Source organism: Anabrus simplex, chromosome 2 (assembly GCF_040414725.1).
Source record: "Anabrus simplex isolate iqAnaSimp1 chromosome 2, ASM4041472v1, whole genome shotgun sequence".
In the NCBI taxonomy this organism is placed as follows: Eukaryota; Metazoa; Arthropoda; class Insecta; order Orthoptera; family Tettigoniidae; genus Anabrus; species Anabrus simplex.
In genome coordinates, this window is record NC_090266.1 from 412,348,914 (window position 1) to 412,370,507 (window position 21,594).

Below are 21,594 nucleotides of genomic sequence, written 5' to 3' on the forward strand. Positions count from 1 at the left end.
CCTCCCCCTTTAACACGTTGAGTGCCGAGCCGATTGTAGCACACTATTCCACTGGTGCCAGGCCTGTTTATGAATTGCATTCCGCTGGTGCCAAAGCAATTGTACGCGTTGTAGTCTGTTTATATAATCTTGGGATATATTTTTATGATGTACTAAGTAAATTTTATCTCACCATACCATGGTCATGTGTGACGCCATATGGTGTCACATCAATTTTTAGGAAAGATAAAATAAAGCGTGACGCCATATGGTGTCACAGAATTTTTTGACATGGAATGTGCAATACGAATTTCAAATACGGGATATTTATTTGCTAATTCAAATTAACGCAATATTTATGAAAACCTAGTAAAATGAAAAACAAGTACTTATATTACATTACATATTGTTGATAACAGTTTTCTGATAACTCTAAACATTGAAAATATGCGTCACGGCACGCCCGAGTTCTTGTTACTCGTAATTTTTCAAACCTTATTGGCATCGTTGTTCAAACATCGTCCTTTGTACACTTGTTTGAAGTGCTGTTTTCATATTTACGTGTTGCACATCTGATCGGGAAGTTAAGGGGAACGCGCTAACTATACGCTACCTGGCTGCTGGCGCAGCTCGACGCAGCCCGGTTGGTTCACGTCCGCTGCTTCGCTCCTCCCTACCTCTCCGCCACACCCCGATACTCCCGCGGCACTTCTAATTTTACAACTATTTATTTGTTCAATTTTGGCGTTTAAACTTGCGCTGGGTACATGCAGTTTTTACCTTAGCATTCTACTGTGTCCCACGAATATTCCTACCAAATTTCAACCGAATCCGAGTGTAACACATGTATGTGTTCCCTCGTAAGATTATTACCAACATATTTTTGCACAACTATATAAACTGAGTGATAATACGTACGTAAACGAGGAATAAACAATGCCTGGCGCGCTTTCACCTGTGACAACGACCACAGGCCACTCAGTGGCTTTGGAAGAATACTGTGGCGCCATATGGTGGCATACAATAAAAATACATAGCTGGAATAGACTCTGAAGTTCGCCCTTCGCGTAGTACCAATTTTACGCGCATAGATGTCACAGCTGATTATCTACGGCGCATCGCCTGAAACTCAACTGTGCCGCCATATGGCGTCACGCCAACTCTGATTTCAAGAACGGTGTGCCGCCATATGGCGTCACGCCATCTCAAATTTGAAGACCACCGTGACGCCATATGGCGGCACGTGGCACCCAACGTGTTAAGTGAATATTCCGAAAACCAAAAATACTTGTTTCTTTATTTCTAAAGGAGCTTTAATGCCAATTTTCATGACAGTAACATTTTCAGTTTTGAGATATATGTATCCTCATAAAAAGGAAGTAAATTCCTTTTCACCGCCCCCACCCGCTAGTTGATCCCCCCCCCCCCACCAAAATGTTTGTATCCTTACTTTTAAAGGAAATTCCAAATACTAATTTTCACGTCTGTAACATCTTTAGTTCTTGAGATATAAGTATCCTCATAAAAAGAATTCAACTAATTTTACAATTATTTCACCCCCTTAAGTGGATTTTCCAAAGACAAAAGATTATGAGTTTCTTTACTTTGAAAGAAAATTCCAAATGCAAATTTTCATGTCTGTAACAACTTCATATTTTGAGATATAAGCATCCTCATGAACAGAATAAAGCAAACCAAAGCCCATGGCACTACAGCCCTTGAAGGGTCTTGACCTACCAAACCACCGCTGCACAGCCCGAAGGCCTGCAGATTACGAGATTTCGTGTTGTCAGCACGACAAGTCCTCTTGGCCATTATTCTTGGCATTCTAGACTCACCATCAGATAGCTCCTCAATTCTAATTCTGTAGGCTGAGTGGACCTTGAACCAGCCCTCAGGTCCAGGTAAGAATCCCTGACCTGGCCGGGAATTGAACCCAGAACCTACGGGTGAGAGGCGAGCACGCTACCCCTACACAACGGGCCGGCCATGAAAAGAATGAAACTCCTTTTTCACTCCTCCCCCGCTCGTTAAGTTTGTTTCCCCGCACCCAAAAAATGCCTGTTCCTTTATTTTTAAAGGAGATTTAAATACCAATTTCCATGTCTGTAATCTTCAATTTGGAGATGTATGTTTCTCCAGAAAAAGAATTCAATTTTTTCACTTCCTTTCACACTCCCCACTTAAGTGAATTTTCCAAAAACAAACAGTACATGTTTCTTTAAAACAGCTTCCAAATATGAATTTTCACGACCGTAACATCTTTAGTTTTTGAGATATACGTATCCTCGTAACAGGAATTCATCTCCGTTTGCATCCCCCACCCCCTTCCAAGTTGATTCCGACCACCAAAATGTGTGTTTCTGTATTTTTCAAGGAGATTCCAAACACCAGTTTTCATGTTTGTAACATCTTAAGACTTTCTGCTATATCCATATATATTCTCATACAAAAACCTAATTTTTTTCCTTACTTTTAAATGAGATTCCAAATACCAATTTTCACATCTGCAACATGTTAAGTTTTTGAGATATACTGTAGATATGCTAATTGTAAAAATTCACCTCCTTTTTCAGTTCCCCTTCAGTGGATTTTCCAAAAAAAATTTAGCTTTCTGTACTTTTATAGGAAATTCCAAATACCAGTTTTCAAATCTGTAATATGTTATCTGTCTGAGATAATTTGCAGATATAATCTTTTTAAAAATTCACCCCATTTTCACCCCTATTCATAGGATTATCCAAAAACACAAAAATAAATTTTTCTGTATTTTCAAAGGAGATTCCAAAATTCAATTTTTATGTTTGTAACATCTTCAGTTTTTGAGATACAAGTCTCCTCCTAAAAGGTGTTCAACTACTTACCCCCTTTTTCCCCTCATAATAGGGTTTTCCAAACACAAAAAATTACATTTTTATGTATTTTTGAAGGAGATTCCAAATACCAATTTTTACATTTGTAAGCTTTAAATTTTTTGAGATATAGATATCCTCATTTATAAATTCACCCCCTTTTCATCCCCTTACCAACGGAATATCCAAAAATCCTCCCTTAGTGAACACTTACACTCTAATATAAATATATCCCCAAAATTTTATTTCTTTGCGTCCAGAAGTTTTGGTTCGGTGATGATGAATCAGTCAGTCAGTCAGTCAGTCAGTCAGTCAGTCAGTCAGTCAGTCAGGACATGTTATCTACATATATAAAATATCATGTCCTGACTGATTTTTGGAATTTTTAAAAATTAGAATATCTACAGTATATCTCAAAAACGTAACATGTTACAGAGGTGGAAATTGGTATTTGGAATCTCCATTAAAAATAAGGAAACATGTATTCTTTGGTTTTCGGAAAAACCTTAACGGTGGGGTGAAAGAATTGAAAAATTAGTTGAACACTCCCTTACATACACACATAGTTCTTTGACACATTTCTTAAAATCTAGTCTTCTAATTATAGCATCAACACAAGCATTCCAGTCTTTAGTCGATTAGGTAGTCCATAGATGCTTTTCTTCAATTTACATACATAATTTTGGACATCCTTTTCTACAAACAATTCTGGTTGTTCCATGTATACAGTACAACTGATTTCACTATTTAAGTAAGCACTAGTTACATCTAGATGTTCTACAGTCCAACCTTTACGTACTGCAATACCTATTATAACGCATTGCTCTGCTCTGGGATCTAACTTCCTGCTGTCTGCCCTCACAGCCCATGCCTGACATCCAAATACTTTCAATCTACCTATTTCTTCCTGATCCAACTTCCTATTGAACCACAGTTCATACGGTATCTGAGGATGGGTACCTATTTTTTAAATACACTGCAGTCATTACCGTTTCTCCCCAGAATTCTTTTGGTAATCCTGACTGGATCAATAGATATCTAACAGTATCAAACATCGTTCTATTCTGCCTCTCTGCTAATCCATTTTGTTGTGGAGTGTACGGTACAGACCTCCTACGAGTAATACCACATTTTTTCAATTGTACTTGAAACCTGCTACATGTATACTCTGTACCATTGTCAGATTGCACTACCTTAAGTCCTACACCATGTAACTTTTCTACCTTTGCCTGATACCTATTAAACACCTCCAACACTTCATCCTTATTTTTCACACATACTGCCACATTATACCTGAAGTATTCGTCAATCATTGTTACAACTTATTGAGTTTTCCCAAGTGATGGTGGACTAATTTTTCCAACGACATCAGTGTGCACAACATCAAGTGGTTTTTCTGCCTTATGCTCACAAGAATTAGGTACTCCCTTGTTACTTAGTTTCCCCTGAATGCATACATAACAAGTATTAATATCATTACTTCTTTTCAATTCTAACATAGGCAATTTAAACAATGCTTCAGAATGTGCATGTCCGTATCTCTCATGCCATAACCTAACCCCCCCAACACTTTTGAATGCTACATTAATATTACATTCTTGATCTATCATTTGGTCACAGTCACTCACAGCTACAATATCATTTCTCCCCTCTATTTGTACTACATACACATTATTCCTCCTGTTTGCAACAAACAATGTTTCATCTCCATTCTTACCTACAACCACTGCTTTCTTACTTGCAAATCCTAGTTTGAAACCTTAGCTAGTTAACTTACCAACTGATATTAAATTTGCACCTAAGTTTGTTACATACAACACATCTGTAAATGTAATTGTCCAGCCTGTTGACATTTTTACTTTGACCTTACCTACACCTCTAATATCCAGCTTACTGTTATCTCCTATTTCTACATTCCCGGTTACATTTGTTGACATGTCTATAAACATCTCCTCTGTTAGACAGATATGATGGGACGCACCTGAATCGAACAGCCAATCTCTAATTTTCTCAGTTCCTACACAAACTACCATGCTCATTGCTTTATCTACTACATGTGTAATTTCTGAGCTTACCACTTTTCCACTCACATTCACTGATTTACTCTCCTGCGATGATTTGTCACTCTTCATTGTTGGACATACTTTTGAATAATGTCCTGACTTACCACAATTGAAGCACTTTTGGGTACTGCGACAATGTTTAGATACATGTCCCTGATTACCGCAAGGGCAACTATACTGTTTTCCTCGTCCCACGTCTTCTTTCTTGATATATCGCTTCTGTTGAACAACCATGGCTTGAGCTTCATCCTCCTCACGTTTTCCAGTGTCGTAAGCCTTTCCTCCATTTTGTTGAAATTTCCTTCTGCTTTCCTCCGTGAGTAATCTCGCATTCACCTTCAAGATGGTCAGTTTCACCAAATGAGCTTCCAAGGAAGGTGTACAAACTGTATATTCCTCTGTAAGATTTCCGATGATCATTCCTGCAACTTGTTGATCTGTGAACTCGTATCAAGCTTTGCTCGTTCTCCTCCACAGTTGATTAATTTTTGCGAAGTATTCTTGAACACTCATCTCCTTGGGTTTCACAAAATCAGTTAACTGTTTCAGGGTCATAGCACCATTCACTAGCCCTTCGTCATTACATAACTTGGTCCAGTTTTTCCCATGCCTTTTTCGCTGATTCAGTATCTGCAATGTCACTTTCAAAATCTTCTCCCACATATTTGAAAATAACCGCTAACGCGATCACATTGTTTCGCGGTCGTCGTCTCGTTTCTATCTGAGACAGCTGACAACCTGGCATATCCTCATATCTTCTTACTGATTCCCATACATCTTTCAACAACAGCTCTTGTATCACCTTTAATGCCCATGAAAAATATTTCTCCACTGTAAGCTTGGTTACATTCCTCTTCAGTGTTTCTTCAAGGGTCCATGAGGTAAGCCATTTTTCCCGTCAATAATGTCACAACTTGCTTCGTCCATTAATTCTCATTATGTTACTCCATTTCAACTTATATTGTCCGAAATTTACTGAGGCGTTTTGGCGCTCTGAAGCTCTGGACCCATAACCTGTTGATATATCTTCATTTCTGCTCGTTACACCAGTTTAGGTAATCAGATTATACCATTGAAACACCAGCTTCATCACACACATCCATTTATTACGAGCTGTTGACTACAACTGACATTCACACACACTAAGCAATTCAAACATTCAAACAAAGCAAGCGAAGATAAACCACTCGACTAAATTTATATGAGTTACCAACATATAACCTCAATATGTTGTTTTCCTTAAAATATATACAAGATATGATACATGACATTTTATTTTTATAAGAAAACCACAACATTCCAACACTATACCTATGCACATACTGAATTACTGTTTACTAAATGGAACTTTCAATACTGTCTGGAAAACAGCCAATATAATACTGATACCTAGGAGTTCAGACCCACAGTAACCCTCTAACTTCTTGTGTCCATACTCCCTGTGCTTTCTAAAGCCTTTGCATGTTTAGTATATGAGTAAGTTCTGGTTTTTTTTTTTGCTACTTGCTTTACGTCGCACAGACACAGATAGGTCTTATGGCGACGATGGGACAGGGAAGGGCTAGGAGTGGGAAGGAAGCGGCCGTGGCCTTAATTAAGGTACAGCCCCAGCATTTGCCTGGTGTGAAAATGGCAAACCACGGAAAACCATCTTCAGGGCTGCCGACAGTGGGGCTCGAACCCACGATCTCCCGGATGCAAGCTAACAGCCGCGCGCCTCTACGCGCACGGCCAACTCGCCCGGTCTGCAGTTTACTGAAGACCTTAGAAATTATATGGACTAACGACTGCTCACCATACTCATCCCTTTTGACTTTGATACAGTACTGTAGAAATTCAGACTATGATAAAGGAAATGGAATTGCTAAATTTCGATGCAGCTTTGCTAAAGTGTTTTAGTTCTTATTTGAGTAACCATAAACAGCAGATAACAGTAAATGACAAGGCCTTTAAATGGGAAAAGAAACTAGTGGTGCTGTACAGGACATCATTCTTGGGCCCTTACTTTTCTGTATTTATATTAATGACGTACCATCTGTGATAGGAAACAACACACACCACCTCTATGCTGACGATCTTCAAATTTATCAACACTGCAAAACTTCAGACTTAGGTGAAACAATAGAAAATATTAACAATGAGCTTCGACAACTCAGTATATATGCACAAGGAAATTCTTTTATGCTACATGCCACAAAATCTCATGCAATCATAATAGGATCACAAAAACTACTGAGCTACTTAAACACTGCAGAAACCCCACCTATCCTACTGAATGGTAACATTATTCCCTACAGTAAATGCATAATTATGAATGAAACACTTGATTGGTATGATCACACAAAACAACCCCATAAAAAGATTTTTGGAGCGCTTCACCCTCTTAAATGACAGAGATGTATTTCCATATTAGCTACAGGTCAAACTACAGGTAATACAGACACTGGTTCTAATACAGGCACTAGTTCTCCCTCTTCTTGATTATTGTGATGTTTTAGTTGACATGACAAGATAAGAAACACTTACACTTCAACAAGCACCAAATTCCTGCCTGCGATTTATTCACAATATCGGGTATGATGTTCATATCTCTACTATAGAGATGACCTGAAGAGCCGTGTCATTTGTACCTCATCGACCGGTGAATTGCCGAGGATGGAGTTTATGTTCGCTGAAGTAGTTGCTAGTGGACAGAAAATAATTATTGGAGTGGTTTACCGACCACCTAAAGTATCTTACTCGACCGAGTTTGAAACGCACCTACTTAACTCGCTACCAGCCTATCAACATATCATTATATTAAGCGACTTCAATACAAATCTACTTACGAAGAAATACAATACTAAGAAACTAGAAGATTTGTTTTCCTCATGTGACTTGACTATCCTTCCCTCTGACCCTACTAACCATGTACGTACTGCCAACAACATTTCCCACACCTTAATAGATCTCAAAGTAACAAACAACCCCCAGAAAGTTGTAAACCACAGACAAATTTCAGTTCCAGCCGTATCCACCTACGATCTTATATTTCTTGCGTACTCACTTCGCGTTCCAAAATATAAACCTAGGTATATAACGTGCAGGAATATGAAAGATATTGACATCTATGAATTAAGACACGATGCCTATAATCTTCCATGGAATAGCATTTTAAATCTGAGAGACATTGATGAAAAAATAAATACATTTAATTCGTTAATACACAATCTATACAACAAACATGCACCGAAAAGACAGATCAGAATATCCCGCAAACCTAATCCATGGCTAACCCCTGCAGTTAAAAATATGATGTCTCAACGTGATGCTCTTTACCGACATTACAAACGTACTCAGGACCCAAATGACTATGAACAATATAGAATAATTAGGAATAAAACTAAACAAATCATCCGTAACCTTAAATTTAAATATGTTCGTGAATCAGTAAGTAACCTAAATACGGCTAGTGCCTGGAGGCATCTCCGAGCCATGGGCATAGGAAAAACACATGAACAGCTTCAGATACCTGACATTCCACTCAATGATTTAAATGAGTATTTCATGGAAGAGAAAGCTCAGTCTAATCCGCTTAACAGACCACACAAAATCGCCCCTGCTTTACCTTTCGTGTCGTCAGCACTAATGAAGTTAAGAAAGTCTTGAATTCTATTAAATCCAAAGCAAGCAGTGTCGATGAAATTCCTATTACTTTCATACATAATATTATTGGCACTATTCTACCCATTCTCACCCATATTTTTAATTACTGTCTCAAAAACGGCACATTACTGACAATTTGGAAGTACGCCAATGTAATTCCACTTCCTATAAAGCAGGGGCGAATGCTGGTCATGAAAGTCAGGCTTGCTCTTCCATTCGTGAAAGTTGGTGGGGTGGGACATGCATAGTTCTGAATAAAATTTATAAACCCAATAATCGCTAAATCACATGAACATTTTAATCATCGGTTACATGAACATGCATTCAAACTGGTTACGTCACACCTTCAAGAATGGCCAGAAGAATAACAATCAGGCACATTTTATAATTATTAACAAATCATGACAAGCCAGTTATTATATTTAAACAAGTAAACGTCAAACTATGTACACAGAAAAATTGCAACTATTTATTAGATCTTCCTACTTGAAAACAAGCTCTACTCTGCGACTTCTCTTTACAAAACCACCAATAATTTCATCATAGAAAGAGGACTGTAATCTAATTTTTGCAAGCAATCCTTTTTCAATCGACAACATAGCTAATGATGATAGCCTCTCCTGACATTGAGTCGATCTGCAATATGTATTAATGCGTTTCAGTGTTGAAAACAACGTTCTGCAGAGGATGTAGTAGCAGGAATTGTTGCTACAAGTTTGATGAGCTTGAAAATTTCTGGCATACCCAAGTACAATTTATTTGTATGCATAAACTGCATTAAGTCTGAAACATTTTTCTCTTTAAAATCAGAAGATGAATACATCACACTTACTTCGGTTTTTAAGCGAACAATGTTGAAAAATGGCCCATAGATCTTTTCTAGGGCAGTAACATCACTGTCTGGAAACCTATTTCTGTGCTTCTCAAACAAATCACAATCCAACAGCGAGAAGAACACAAATTTCTTTATGCATTTAAAACGCTCTCCTATTTGGACAAGTACATTGTCAATAATTCCATTGAATAGCCGTTTGTATTTTGATTTTTCTGGTTCATCACTAATTCTTCGATTTTTAGAGCACGGCTGTCCTCCGTAAACATCAATTTCAGTATCAACATGTCCATACAAACTATAAAAATCTTCATTTCTCATAGACTGGATATTTAAAAAGAGCTCCTCAACCTTCTTGCCACAGTACTGAATATCCAGACTTTTTGTTTGTAAAATATTGAACACAGTATCGGAGAATGAAAAAATCTTGGAGAACACTGCCAGCAGAAATCTAGTGTTGAACTTAAGTAAGAAGAATAAAGATCCTTGTGCATTCAATGTAGTGTCTTTATCCCAGTCGTCTGAAGTATCCTGTACATGTTGCAAGAATGTTGCAGCGTATTATAATATTCCTTCACTGTATTAATAAGACGTGAAGCAAAATTCCATCTCGTTGGTGCTACTGTTGGCAACTTCTTCTGAACAAAATCTCGAAGAGCAGCTATTCTCTTTGTAGACTTTGAAAACAAAAAAGCAGCAAATCCTGACATTGTTTGGAAGAAAATGGTACATTCATTGATTTTTGAAGCAGACTGCTGTAGTGTTAAATTCAATAGGTGGCTATAACAATGTACAAATGTCGCATATGGATACTGGTCTTGAAGTAGTTTATTAAGCCCATTCACATGACCGGCTAAGAGAGCAGCACCGTCATATGTTTGAGCCACAATCTTTTCCTCACAACTGAACTCTTTCAAAATAGCACGAACATGATTTAAAAGGGCTCCAGCAGTTCGATCTTTGATAACGTCAGCAAAACCAAGAAACCTCTCTTGAATTTCACCACTTTCATCTACAAAACGGAGTTGTGACTTATTTCGTCCAACATTATTGCCACAAAAGTTGCTTGTTTAAACTCCTCCTTTATTCCTCTCACAATTACTGAACTTATTTCTGCTATTATTTAAATCATTTTGGATTGCAGACGACGTCCCTATAAAAATGGTGGAGTCTTTCAGATGAGCTGCCAGAAGAGGATTATATTCACTTATAATTTGTAGAAGTTCAACGTAATTCCCTCTGTTTACGGAAGTTGCAGACTAGTCATATCCGCGAAATGGTAGTTCCTGTTTTGCTAATAAAAACACACTGCATCGATCAGTCACGATTTTTCTTTACCTTTTCATTATGAAGTTGGTCACTGATGCGTTTCTGTTCATCCAGCTGGTGCTCGATCCTTGCACGCCCAAAGTTATTTAACTGCAAGAAACAATTCATATGGTTTGCAGATTTCTCATGTCTTGTAATGGACAGTGCCAAGGTGTTCAAACTGGCAAGGCCACTTTTACACCATACACCGTTGTCTGTCTGTTAGGTCATCAGCCCAGAGGCTGGTTGGATCCTCAAATAGCACCACCAAAGGCTATGCGGTTAAAAGGAAACCCCAAAAACCAATGGCAGCACCAAAATGAGGCGTTACTAGGCAAGATGAGGAGTGAGGTAGTTTTCCATTGCTTTCCTCACTGGGTCAGAAAGTACTATTGTAGCACCCTATGAGCAACACCTTTCATAACACTCAGATGCACTAGTGCTCTGAATGTCATTACTCAGCACTACCCATACCCCAGCAGCTTCCATATTGTCACAGCCATGGATGTTGACTGGGACTTCGGTGGAAGCTACACTTTACTCTGGCCTGTGCCAAGAGATGGAAACAAAAGTACCGTATCCATCAAGAAATGACAGCAGGCAGCATACACCGTTATCAGCAGAAAATAGTAAAACAGTCTATTCAGTTTCTTGGACCCTGTCAACCAGTGCGTATTATTATATTGAGATACAGAGAACGAACGTACATATTCTCTATTTTTCTCCCTGTGCTGTGTCTTTAAATCTGGCAGCGCCGGACAGGGCCTGCCATTCTTAATAATATCTGTTTTCTCTTGGATAGTCCTCCGAGAAAATGGATTTGATAACAAGCTGTCAATAATGCACGGTTCGGAACCCATTGCAGCACGTCAAATCATTCAGAATAGATGATCAGGAACTTACAGTACACTACTCACTGACACAAAACACTAGATCTGTAGCTCTCAGACCAGAGCTTCCAACTACACATTACAAACGTGATAGCTTGCAACCGGCCTTGGAGAGAAGAAACCTGCGGGCGCATACATTTCTCGCTGTGTCGACAGCTCCGCTGAAGCTCCTAAGACACGAGCAAGCCTCGCTGGACTCGCCAAGATATATGCAACATGCGATTTGTATAATGCAGATCTATTACAGATACGGTACATATTGTAATTTTTTAAACTCGCCTGCGTTAGAAAAATATTGCGCTTGCGCAGCAAGCGTAGCATGCTCGGAGAAATCGTCCCTGCTATAAAGCCAGGTTCGAAACTCCTCTGCGATTACCATCCTATTTCGATTCTCCCTGCTCTCTCCAAAGCGTTAGAATGGTTGGTACATGTGCAAATATTGGAATACCTTCAGGCTCACTCGACCCCCTGCAATCTGGCTTCAAGAAGGGTCATAGCACAGCCATTGCCTTACTCAAAGTGACGGAGAACATCAGACAAGCAATGGATGAAAGACAAGTGACAATACTCACACTCCTTGACTTCAGCAGTGCTTTTGACACAATAAACATCCAGACATTTCTGATGAAGCTCAAATCGTTTTTCGGTAATGTTGCTTTAAAATTTTTCACCGCATATCTTACAGATCGTATCCAACGTGTTACAGTACAAGATACTGCTTCTCAGTGGCGACTCCGGAATGCAGGAACCCCCCAAGGTTCTGTTCTTGGTCCCCTTTTGTTTGTCCTCTATATAAATGATCTCCTCTAAAATTAAGTATAATAGATACCACCACATTGCCGATGACCTCCAAATTTACTGCCACGTTAATATATATGATATATCGAATGCAGTAAGAGATATTAACTCCAACCTTCAACAACTCAGAGTGTATGCCAGTGAAAACTCTCTCCTCCTCAACCTCAAAAAAACTCAAACAATTATTATCAGTTCTCAGAAATTTTTAAACATCATGTATAAAAATTATGCTATTCCTCCGGTGACATTAAATGCCACCGTAATCCCGTTCAGTAAGGAAGTGGAGAACCTAGGTATGACCCTGACTGAAACTCTTGACTTGTCTGCACACGTAAGAAATACATGTAGAAAGATGTACGCTATGCTACACCCTCTGAAACGACATAAGGACATTTTGCCGCAAGACATAAAGATAAAACTACTCCAAACTTTGATACTACCAATACTTGACTACTGCGACATTGTCCTCATTGATGCAACCCGTGAACAAACTATGAAACTTCAACGAGCATTGAATTCTGGTCTTCGATTTGTTTTTAACTTGAGTTACGATGCTCACATAACCCCTAGCTACACATTTTATTCCTGGCTTAAACCCGAGAGGCGACGGAAATTCCACATAGTTACAATGATATATAGAACTCAGAAGGAAAATCTACCCAAACACATCTCTTCAAAATTCCATTTATTATCCTCATTCCATAATTGTAACACTAAATCTGGCACTTCCCTCACTATTCTTGTCAACCACTCTTCAATATATAACAGATCCTTCGTTGTGGCTGGGTCACGACTTTGGAATTCACTCCCAGCTGCTGTCAGGAACTCAAACTCAATAACGAAATTTAAGAATGCATGTAGAGATTACCTGTTGAATACCGCTGATTGTTTCGTGTGTATGATGACGTATGATAGGGATTATTATTATTATTATTATTATTATTATTATTATTATTATTATTATTATTATTATTATTATTATAGTGTAATGTACATAATATTTAGCTTCTTACTCATGTACATAGATCACTTCTATGGCCATACTTATATTTCCATTTACTTTATTACTTATTGTGTTCTCCTTATGCATTGCTTATTTTTTCCTGTTTGTATCTTACTTTTTCATTATGACTTTGTCTCTTTCTTATTATCCTTACGCTCCGAATTTTATTCTATTTTATTTGTTGAACACCGCTTTCTTTCTTCATTATATGTTGTCCAAATCTGTAATTTTTATCTTATCCATGATTTTATGATAGAATAGTATATTTCTTTTATATATGTTTTATCTGTAGATTAATTATGTGGTTAAGTGTAAGAGAGGGCCATGAGCCCTAATTTCGCCACTGCTAAAGTAAATAAATAAATAAATAAATAAATAAATAAATAAATAAATAAATAAATAAATAAATAAATAAATAAATAAATAAATAAATAAATAAATAAATAAATAACATGTTTGAGATCCTTTCGTTCTATTCCAGTGCACCGCACAAATAAAATTAATACGAGTAGATCATTTGTGGTGACTGGCACCAGATTAAGGAATCCCCCTGACTATATGACGCCAAATGCTTGACAAACAATATTTGACTAAAAAATTCACACTCGCTGGCCACCCTCTGGTACGCAAGTTACAACTCCTTTATGAATATCACTCCACACAAAATCCTACAACCCGCTGAATGCCTGCGTTATATTATGCTTATGAAGCACTACATTTGTACCTGTATCGAGACTCTATTAAGAAGCCTAAAAATACCTCCCTGTAACTTTTCTTTCCCCATCCTGTTTTACAAGCCCCATATTATTCTCCCGATCACCAGTAATTATAGCAGGGCAATACGTGCTCAAGACCACCCTCAGATGACACTTCAAAAAAGCTGAAGCTTACCGTTTCAAAAGATAGCATCAATATATATACGAATGGCTCAAAGACTGAATTTGGCCTTGGAGGGCCTGTTTTGTTCCAACCTTAAATGTTACTGAGACATTTAAATCCCATCGAATTTTCTATATTTACTGCTGTTAAAATATTTGCCATATGACAAGCCCTCCTTTTTATCAAAAACCACGCTTATAATAAAGTTACCCTGTATACAAATGCCCTGAGTGTCTTGCAATCTTTGTCTTCATTCTCCCTATCATCAATTTGGTATCTTTATTATGTCAAACACCTTGCTCACATACTGGAACAGTCAGGAGTTTAATTAACATTAGTTTGGGTGCCTGGACATGCTGGTGTAATGGGGAATGAAAAGGCCGATTATTTAGCAAAACACACTGCTCGGCTTCCGACTCCTCCGATTAGTGTACCAACTCTCTCCACAGATTACATTCCTATGATAAAAGATACTGCCTATAATGACTGGCAAGAGGAATGGCATCATACTGCTCAAGTTAAAGGTCACTTTTAGTAACAATTACAACCACGCATTCCACAGAAATCCTGGTTCACGAAAGGGTCATACTCACGACGACATATCACAAACATCATTCATTTGTGTTTTAATCATGCTTCTTACTCCCCAATATAAATTCAGTTTTCATCTGGCTAACTTGCCTAACTGTTCGTGTGGTGACAGAGATGGTGATGTGGATCACTTGATTTTTCAATGTCCTTTAACCATGTCTGCATGTCAGAAGCTTCCCGCAGTCTTGTACGTCTTAAACATCCTTTTCCAACAAGTGTTTCCTGTTTGTTGTATAATCCTACCACTGATACGATTGACGCGATCAATGTGTTTCTTGATGATTCTAAAATTGCATTATAACACAATGTACTGTCATACCGATTACTTATAACATTATACTCCTGCTTCCACTGGTGTTATAGTGTTTCTGCCTTGATTTATTTTCAAAACATACGTTGAAGTGCTATAGATGTGTGAATGCATCAGTTAATAGGTGTTGTGTATATTGTTGTTTTGCCGTATTGCAAGTGTATTCACTATAAATCATGATTTTGGACTGGGAAAACTTATAGAAGCCCATGACCATCAAGAAGAATAAGAAGAGGAAATATTCCATGTATCATAATTCGAGGATTTCTTTTCTTCGGAATTTGTGCAGACAAGTTAGATTCCAGTTCGGTTCGAACAGTGGTAGCTTGCGATTCCACTTTTTGATTGAGTCATATGCGATAGGTTAAGTGGAAAATAGTGCAAGCCTTACGTTCGACGTATGGCTCTTTTTGATATTGGAGGTGGTGGTACTAACTGCTCACCAGACATGGACGTTTCCAGTAACATAGACCATGAATAAACAGTGCAGTCAACCAATACTAGTGACATTATCAAACCAGCTCTCATTGGTAAACAACATTCATCCAATATTCAACCTGATTAGACCGTTATACCAAGTCCGTCTTACTACTATCCATATGTAATCTATGTGGAGTTGGCTGATGATAAAAAATATTGGAAATATCCACCCAATGCTGCTTGGTAGAAATTTCTATGATAATCACATTGCAGGAATAACATCCATCACAAAAAAGGAGCTGAAAGAATTCAACTTCTATTTAGCTCAGCTGCCATTGCCAATAATTTTCTTTCTCACCCCATTTTGGAATCCCATCAACTTAAAACATTCATCCCGGAATCCAGCCTGTTTCGCATTGGCTTAATTCGGGGGGTCGATAAGAATTTAACCGAGGAGGACATTATCAAATACCTTCAATCCCACGCTCCTATAGTTAAGGCCCAACGGTTAAACAGTCATGTGTCCGTTGATGGACAAACTACCTTTGTTCCCACTGGAATGGTAAAATTAACCCGCAAATGCCAAACTTTACCAGAATTTGTTGCTACTTTCCACGTAATACTAGACGTCCAGACATTCACTTTCCGCCCCATTATCTGTAGTAAGTGTCAACGCTATGGGCATTCAGCCAAAAACTGCAGTACAAAACTCCTGAGATATGGTAACTGTTCTATGTCCCATGAAACTAACAAATGCTCTGATGAAATGCGTAAATACCTACATTGTGGGCTGAATCACCGTGTAGGCTCAGATAGATGTGAACTCCACCAGTAACAAATTGCGATCAAATGCATTGAACAATATATCCTTCAAAGAAGCCCAAAACAAACTCCATCAGGAAGACCCCCCCCCACCTACCCTTAGAGTACCTCATCTCTTTCCACAGCTTTGTGAAAGCAATTCACTGTCTCCACATGAAACTCCCCAAAAACAAAAATTCACGGAAGTGAGCCACAAACCAATACGACCAACCCCCTGCCAGGATTTGAGAGAGCAGATTATCAAGCAATATTACACAATCCTATCTTGGAGAATGCTTCAAGAGTATCTATTTCAAAGCTCCGAATGCAAAAGGTGCAAGTGGAACCATCAACTAGCACAGCTTCCACTTCAGAGCATCATCAGACTAAGCCATTAGCTGAAGTCTTGGGTGAACAACCTTAATGGGCTCGTGTATTAAAACTGAGCTCGATAGCTGCAGTCGCTTAAGTGCGGCCAGTATCCAGTATTCGGGAGATAGTACGTTTGAATCCCACTATGGGCAGCCCTGAAGATGGTTTTCCGTGGTTTCCCATTTTCACACCAGGCTGTACCTTAATTAAGGCCACGGCCGCTTCTTTCCCAGTCCTAGCCATTTCCTGTCCCATCGTCGCCATAAGACCTATCTGTGTCGATGCGACGTAAAGCCAATAGCGTTTATTGAAAATCCTCTTTAACAAGGTTAGTCTGTTTTTGTAGAGGAGGATGCAAATACTGCAATGGAACAGTATTCATATTCATATTACTCTGAGAAAACATGAATTAATACTCCTAATTCAAGAATATAATCCCCATATCATCATATTACAAGAGTCATGGTTAAAACCTGAATCCAATTTTTTAGTAACGGGTTATAATATTGAGCCGTTGGATGTTTGTGTGTGTGGAGGTGTGCTCGCTTTAATTCCATCTAATACACCATATACATCAATATTCCTCTCATGTGCTTCTTAACACATACTCATTGGCAATGAGAGTGAACAGTTACCTTATTGTGAACATATATTGCCCCCTTAAATACAAGGCAATGCCCTTCAATGGCATCAGTATTTTTCTCAGTTTTCAACCAAAGAAAGTTTAATAATAGCAGAAGATCTAAACGGCCATCACATTGTCTGGGGATGTGACGAGCCCACAAAAAAGGGTCGTAATATTTTTAATGCTGTCTTAAATAACCAACTTTTTATTTTAAATGATGGCTCATCTACACGACTATCACCACTAGGACACCCTAATAGTGCAGCTGACCTATCAATTTGTTTCAGAAATATCGCCTGTTAGTCAGTATGGTATACACACAGAGACACTCACGTAAGTGATCATTTTCCAATACTTATAGACATTAACACACAAATTCATTCACAGAACATGGCTTTAAAAACTCAGCATCGAATTCAGAATCTGCAAGATTTTGATTTTGGCCTATTCCATGATTATATTTTAGCCAACATTAAATTTACATCACATACATCTTCCGCATGTAATACCTTATACCATCATATTCAGAACTATCTAGATATATATCACCCTCTTCATTTTCGAACCTATAGCAACACTCAAAGACGTCTTAACATTCACTGATGGAATAAACAGTGCACAGCTATGGTGAAACGAAGAAGCTTGCTCAAAAATTTAAATAAAAATTTTACACTTGGCAATTATGTGCAATATAAAATGAACACTGCCCACCTAAGAAAATATTTCAATTATAGAAGACGAGAAACTTGGAAATGTTTTCTTAACTCCCTCAATAGGAATACCAGTATCAGGGATATATGGGACGCTATAAAAAATAACTCATACGGGAATCAACAAAATAGAACATAGGCACTTCGAAAGCATCTCCCAATTTTTCACAACTTAACGCCTGAAGTTTTTGTCCAAGAATATAGGCAGTATAATACCGTGACTATTTCTGATACATTTATCATGCTCTCCCAACCTATTTCTTATCTAGAATTCTTAAATATGCTCCAAAAGAAACCTATTTCTGCTCATGGACCAGACTATATTACCTATAAAATGCTCACCCATCTTCCTTACCATGCACACACGATGATAATAGCATATTACAATCAAATACAGTAAACTCATCTGTCCCACCTTCTGAATGGAATACATTTATGCTAGTACCCATACAGAAAACAAAACTCTTGCCCGCAAATTTCATAGAATATAGAGGAATCTGTTGAGGGTCATGTTTATGGAAGATGTTCCTCAGCATTATGTTGGAACGGCTTCTATGGTGCGTCGCTTATTAAAATTTGCTGCCCACATACCAATATGCCTTTATAAAAGGGAGATGCAGAGCAGCCCATCAATATATTAACGGATCTGTTACTAACAAAACAACGCATACAAGGAACAATTGCTGCATTCATTGATATAAAAGCTGCATATGGCAACGTGCCCATACACATGTTATTGACACAACTCAATAAATTAAACCACCCTGATAACTTTATCAAAATTCTACAAAATCTGTTTTACTTTAGGCACATATAAATAACATCACAGACCTTCAATAATAATGTAGGATGTGCATTACATGGATGTCCTCAAGGCGATATTATAAGTGGTCTATTATTTGCTCTACACTTAAAAGACTTAGAAGACATCGTAACACGAGACGCAAGAATATTAATTTACGCAGACGATATAGTAATTTACTCTTCTAATGCAAGTCTGGAAGAATACAGAAGTAATATCAAAATAACTTTAACTAGTACTAAGGCATGGTTAAACGACCATGGCTTGGATTTATCCTCTACCAAGAATGTGGCCATGATTTTCACACATAAACGTAACTATAATAAAGACGCTTTCAGAATCACTAATATTACAATTCCGATTGTAAGTGTACACAAATATTTGGGCATATGTTTAGATAATAAACTGTCTTGGAGACCCCATTTTGAATACCTATCAAAGGAAATGCAAAAGTTTACCAACATATTAAAAATAACAGTTTGACATAAACGGGGTGCTGATCCAGTAACGGCTTTATTACTTTATAGGCATACAATACGATCGCATTTAGATTACGGATCCTTTTATTTTGATATTGCAACCTCCACTCTTATTCAAAACCTCAATGTAATTCAACATCGAGCACTCAGATTATTTATAAGCACTTTAAACTCTACCCCGACTAACACACTACTTGTTGAAACATGTGAAATTCCTCTAAGCTGTCGCAGATTGTATTTAGCTTCTCAATTTTTACTGTGAAGAATTACATTCGCTAGACATCCCGTAATACCTAAAATACAACTATTGGCAGAATATAGGCAAAGTTCTCACCAGCAATCGTGAAATTCAGCTTTGTTAGAAGCCTTCCATTTGACACGACAATATCAAAATAGAATTCAACAAAATATTTCGCTTCCACATAATACAATGCCATATAATGTTATGCACTACAAACGTAATATTATAGCGACTCACCACATTTCCTTTAATAACACTTCAATGCAAATTTCCGATATACCTAACCCAGCAGTCAAAATGGTGATACATACTGTAATCCAAACCCTAATCTCATAATATATACAGATGGATCCAAACATAATGAAGGCACAGGTGCCACATATTACATACCGTACCATTACATTAAATCCTTCCTAAAAATGCCTCAATATTTCCTGCTGAGGCTTTCGCTATCAGACAAGCTTTGCTCTACCCAAACATCACAGATTACTTAAGTGTCCTTCAAAGCTTAATGCCACATAAATCCTACAAATACATCTGCAACATACGAAGACTATTATTTGAATTCAATCAGCTTGAGTATGATATACCTTTAGTATCAATAAACGGTCATTCGAACAATGCCAGTAATGATCAGGCTGATAAAGTGGCAATAAATGCTGCACACAGATCAGATATCATGCTTCCATTGCCCTTCGTTCCACAGATTACACCCCGATAATTAAACTTGCTATTCAACACAAATGGCAGCACAAGCATTGCTAGTCACCCATGGTTTTTGAAAACAAAATATTCACACAGACATGAAAATGAAAACCTACAATCTGTTTTCCAGTCATTGACCGGGTCAGGGATCTAATGAATGAATTATATATAGGCTATTAGTACGATGGGGTCGCCACTCCCAAAGTGATTTATTAATGACTGATAGATGCTATGAAATGAGAATGGAGAGTGTTGCTGGAATGAAAGATGACAGGGAAAACCTGTCCCGCCTCTGCTTTGTCCAGCACAAATCTCACATGGAGTGAACGGGATTTGAACCACAGTATCCAGCGGTGAGAGGCCGACGCGCTGCTGTCTGAGCCACGGAGGCTCCTCATGCAGATATATTACTACAATTATCAGATTAAGATTTAATCACACTCTGACCCCGGCTTAAAAATTCAAATTGAAACTGACGACTTCACCCAAGTGTTCATGTAATAATAGCAATATTTTCTTTCAATGTTTCCATTTCACCCTACATAGAAAACAATTTCTCCACAATCTGCAATCACAAAAAATCCAAGTGCCAACAACTGTAGCTAATCTTGTTCAACACCCTACACCTTCAATTGTTCTTGCTATTCAAGAATTTTTCGATAACTGTAATATTAATCTTTAAATTCGCTTGACTAGTGAGTATTATGAGCTCATTCAACTTGCATCCTGCTCTACATAACAGTACCGGTACACTAAGACATCATAAAGTTCTATCAAGCAAACCTAGTTTTTCTACAAGTCTCGAGCAAATCAAGTCATCGCGAGTGAAACTCAAAGTCTGTTCCCTTGAAGATAAGTGCTAATAAGTGTAGTGACTGGGTAATGGCTATTCAACAGAGCTCAAGAAATTTCCAAGAAGAACGAGAAGAAAAGTTAGGTTCCACCTCCTGAAGATTGTTTACAAAGTTCTAACACTCATCATTATTTTTTAATTCCAATATAACACTCTTATATGGAATTTTCTTCATGTATTTAACTCTTACATGCAGTGAGGCCAATTTTATCTCAGATTGCAAGTTTGTTGTGAATCTTTAACTTCAGTAGCATCCTTTGGAGACACCAGCACAACATTAGCTGTTTTCTGTGAAACTGGTTGCATGGACTGTGTAGTGACCTGAAGAACATCCGAGTAGCTCTGTTGTTTGCTTTCAGCTGTAGTATTTCTTCTTGAAATGAATCAAGAGTTTTCTTGATATCATCTGTTGAATTAATTACTTTGCTATTCCATT